The sequence below is a fragment of the Arvicola amphibius genome, chromosome 12 (assembly GCF_903992535.2).
Source record: "Arvicola amphibius chromosome 12, mArvAmp1.2, whole genome shotgun sequence".
Classification (NCBI taxonomy): domain Eukaryota; kingdom Metazoa; phylum Chordata; class Mammalia; order Rodentia; family Cricetidae; genus Arvicola; species Arvicola amphibius.
In genome coordinates, this window is record NC_052058.2 from 164,198,143 (window position 1) to 164,203,033 (window position 4,891).

The window sequence follows — 4,891 nt, forward strand, 5'->3', positions numbered from 1 at the left end:
GCTGGAGTGCACAGTCACTCCCGCAGTACTGAGGTGTGGATTAAGGGCGGGAATCTGGGAACTGGAAACACGATTCTGATATCTAGGGAAGCCTGTGTCTGAGAGGTATGGCAGACCCTGAGAGCTCAGAGCTTCAGGAGTGCTAGAACCACAGTGCGTAGCTGTTTAAGTACAATATTCAAGGTGAGAACCAAAATATGTTGTGGCTGGGGCCAATGTTTTTGTTAATGAAATGTTGACTGTCTCCTTACAGTCGGATCGACGTTCTCCGTGTACTAACCCAGGCCTAAGCCATTTCACAGCTGTGGGCCTAACTGTAACTTTATTTTCAAAATGTTTTATTATAATACTTGTCATTTCTTTTACTTAATATATGTCAATTGTCATAATAAAAAGTTTAACTAAGTGGATGTACTTAGCATTGTGTTTGAAACTTAGTTTATGTTAAATTTTGTGGCATTCTAGGAAGCTCAGACTTTTCAATCACTGGCTCGTAAAGGGTTAAGATGGCCTGCATCTCCCGGGAATAGACTAGTATTCATGATCTAGAAAGCAAATTCGAAACTAGATCGACTTTCTCAAAACAGCTTTTCGGCTGTTCATCATTATCACCCACGGTTTCTGTCACTTACCCTCTGGAGAGCAGACAGACGCATCCCAGAGGCCAGGGCTTGTTCTGCCATCCTTGGGAATGCAGCTAACCTAGAAGTCAGCAGCACAAGGCAAAGGATTCTGGTTTCTTTCCCGGCTGGGGTGCAGGGTGTGTGTGTGTGTGTGTGTGTGTCTCATCTAAATTCTGATGTTTTTCTTCTCTTAAAATACCTAAAGTTTTGTTTTGTTTTAGCCAGCAAGCTAGCAGAATTTATCAGTACTCAAAATTCTGACCCTAAACTACGGGTTAAAATTGAGGTAAAAATGTGAATCAGGATTTCACTAAATGGAAAGAATGCTGGTGGTGGTAAGAAAATGGTCAGTTATATTTACAGTCTGAGAGTTTTAAACAAATCAGCTAAGAAGTGGCAGTGCCCTGATGGCCCAAACGGTTCTGTTTTGTTGTTTTAATGTTTTTATTTTATGTGTATGGGTGCTTTGTCTGCATGTATGTCCGTGTACCATGTGCCTTCATGGTTCCCTTGGAGGTCAGGAGAGGGCATTAGATCTCCTACACTGAACAGTTGTGAACCACCAAGTAGGTTCTGGGAATTGAACCTGGCTCCTCTGGAAGAGCAGCCTGTGCTCTTAACTGCTGAGCTATCTCTCCCAACGACAGCCCTAACAATTCAGAGTCTTAGCTGAGCATTGGGCTAGAACATAGCTATTAACTGTTATCTTAGATTAAGAGACCAGAGGATGGTTTCCTTTTTTCCTTATTTTTTTATTCTTTCCATTTTTTTGAGACAAGGTTTCTCTGTGTAGCTTTGATGCCTGTCCTGGAACTTGGTCTGTAGACCAGGCTGGCCTAGAACTCACAGAGAACCGCCTGCCTCTGCCTCCCAAGTGTTGGGATTAAAGGTGTGCACCACCACTGCCTGGCAAGGATGGTTTCTTTTCGAAACTAAGATTTTATTCACTAAATGGTGATCATTTAGTAGAAGTGGAATTATAATAAAATGATTTTAATGAAATTAAGCATTTCCTGTTAGGACCCTTATGGGTGAGGTAAATGCTTATGTAATTTTGATTCTTTGATTACTGAAGGTCTAATCAAAGAGAAACAACAGTAGAGGATGTGACCTATGCATACAACATTAGTGCCTGCGGTCACATCCCACGGGAGAAGCGGGCTAGCCCCTACAGTACATGTTCACAGTATAGGCCACCCCATTTCATCCACTTGACCCAAGTCTCCATCTTCCTTTCTAGCCTGTCTCCACGAAGACTTTGCAGCAACCCCTGTCTGTGTGTCCCTTTACCTGGTATCTTTCCTATTACCTTGGGTCTTCCACGTCTCCACTCTCTTTGTCTCTGACTTCAACTCTTCTGAGTATTCCTATGCAATATTCTTCCTTCAAGGTCGAAAAATGGGTACGTTGCCATTTAATCTGTCTTCTATTTTTTTTGCTTGATTTTCAGTGTTTAAAATAAACTGTATTTAGAAGTTCTTACAAAAGTAAAACTAGTTTCTAAGAGAAATTCCAAGAAACCCACAGACTTTGTGGAGACAACTGAATTCCATCGTCAGAAACAACTGTTAGATACAGCTGACAGAAGACAACTTGCTCCCCTCCTCTCCAAACAAAACATTTTATTCTACTTGATGATAAAACTTCATAGAATATATGACTAGAATCTAGTAGTAATTCTTACCTAGCAACAATGGGTTTGTAAACTTAATTCTCTTACCAAGAGGCAGGACCTTATATAACCCTGTCATCTGTATAGGCCTGTCAATTGTTTTCAGGTGAGGTTTACATTAAAATACTGGTGTCTGAGCCAGGTGATGGTGGCTCACACCTTTAATCCCAGCACTTGGGAGGTAGAGGCAGGCTGATCTTTGTGAGTTCGAGGCCAACCTGGTCTACAAGAGCTAATTCCAGGACAGGTTCCAAAGTGACAGAGAAACCCTGTCTTGAAAAACAAAAACAACAACAACAACAAAAATTCTGGAGTCTGAACAAAAGAACAGGAATAATTACCAGGTCATAGTGGTACTGCAGTAACAGCACTCAGGATTCGTCGGTTGGGGGACCACAAGGTGAAGGCTAGCCTGGGCTACACAGTAAGTGCCAGGAGTCCTTAGCAAACCACTTCTTGATCTCTAACTTCAGCTGTAAATGGACAACAGCTACCCTGCCCACCACCACAAAATTACTATAGAGCAAAGGACATAATGGGGGGGGGGATCTTTTAAAAACACCGTACAGATGTAAGGTGTACTAATGCCAACACTTAACTATTAAGTGTTATCCACAGGTATTTATAGGAGGAGCAAAATCTACAAGCCTTCCGTTTTCAGTACTTGATGCTGATCTGTTTGACACCTCTAATGAAACACCCCCTCTGCCTGGCGCTATAGCCACTATAGTGAGCGCTGGAAGGGTCCTTTGTGGGGATGAGATCCCTCTCTTCAGTCATCGTGAATGAAACGTTTTGCCATTGGGCTATCACTGTGTAAAAATAAGGCAAGTTGACAAGAAATCACTATAGTGGCTTTAGCCACTTCTGTCATCCGTGGGGATTCCATTTCTGAGCAAAGCATTGGTTTCATCAATAAATGTCTTAGGGGAAATCTCAAATTAATTGCTTCTCAAATTAGATTCATATGCTGTTTCTTTTTTTCCAGGATTGGGGCTTGAATGCTAGGCTAGTGCGCTGCCTGAATTCTGTCTGCTACCCTTGGAACCTACTCTGAAAACCTTTCTGAATTCCGTTTGCTACCCTTGGAACCTACTCTGAAAACCTCTTTCTGAATTCTGTCTGCTACCCTTGGAACCTACTCTGAAAACCTCTTTCTGAATTCCGTTTGCTACCCTTGGAACCTACTCTGAAAACTTCTTTCTGAATTCTCCGACTTCGAGATATAAGCCTAATCCTACTCAACTTTGGAAATTTAGAAATGATACTTCATCTCTCTTCTTGAGTGCATCTTCACAAACCCTTTCTCTCAATCTATATCCAAAGGATGAGTATTTTAACCTTAAGAGAGCGCTGGACTCTCATCCCCACCGTTAGAGCCACGTTCTCACCCAAACCAGGGCAACACCTTGTTCATGTCTCTCTCCTTGTCTCACCACCAACAAACTAACCAAATTTAAAATCTTAACACTTGGGACTGGAGAGATAGGTCAGCCTGCGGGAGTGTCCCACACAGGGCGGTTCACAGCATCCCTGCAGAGTGGCCACCACTGCCTGGAACTGGAACTCCAGGAGATCCAATGCCCTCTTCTGGGTTCTGTGGGCATCTGCATTCACACATACTTGTGTTAAAAGCTAAGAATAAATCTTAAAAAAAAAAAATCTCGCAAACTAAAGATTCTCCGTTCAGAAGATACCAAGAAGAAAAAATAGGGGAAAAAATACACAACTTATCACATCCAACATGCTATGTCCTCCAACCTAAACAGTCCTAACCCCATAGCTATTGTATAATGTAATGGTCAAAAAAACAAGTGGAGTTTAGAGGTCGGCTGACGATGAATTCCATCCGTCCTCTCGGTCTCTTATTACCAAACTCTAGCTTGTGAGTTTAATGCCTCTGGTCTCATGTGTCAAACGGGGTCGGTAATAGAAAACTTGTTCGTATCATAAAGAAAAAACTGAGTTGAGCAGGTGCGGTGATGCTTGCCTGTTATGTATCTATCGGAGATCATCCTGGGCAGCATAGGGAAGCCCTTTCTCAAAAAACAACACGCAAAAAGAAATAAAAGTGCTTAGCCGTGCGGTACACAGGGCTGAGTCGCTGAGCCCGTCAGGCTCCACCGCTCGCTCTTTGGGGACCTAGCGCCCCGGAACCCAGAGTTGCAGATGGAAGGCTACCTTCCCCTTCGGCGCCGTCTTTTGACTGTCATGGTAACCTCTTTGTGCTCCTGGGGCCGTGCGGGGACCGAGACGGAGGTCTGGGGCTTGGTGATGCAACCCCAGGAGGCGAGAGCCGGGAGACCCGTGCACCCGGCCTGCGGACCTCCGGGCGCGCGGGGGTCCTAGCTCCCGGGCGTCCTCCTCGGCCCCGTCCCCGCTCTCAGGCCTCGTCGCGACGACCTGGAGATGGAACCACGGCGGCGATGACACTCGCTCCTCCCAAACCTCCGAGGAGCGGGAGGGGACGGGGACCCGGACCACGTGACAAAATCCAGCCGGGTCACTGCGGACCTCCCGGGCGCCTAGACCGTCCCGTCTCTATGGTCACCGGCGCGGAGGAGGTTGTCCTTCCCGGGCACGGCTACTGCTTCCG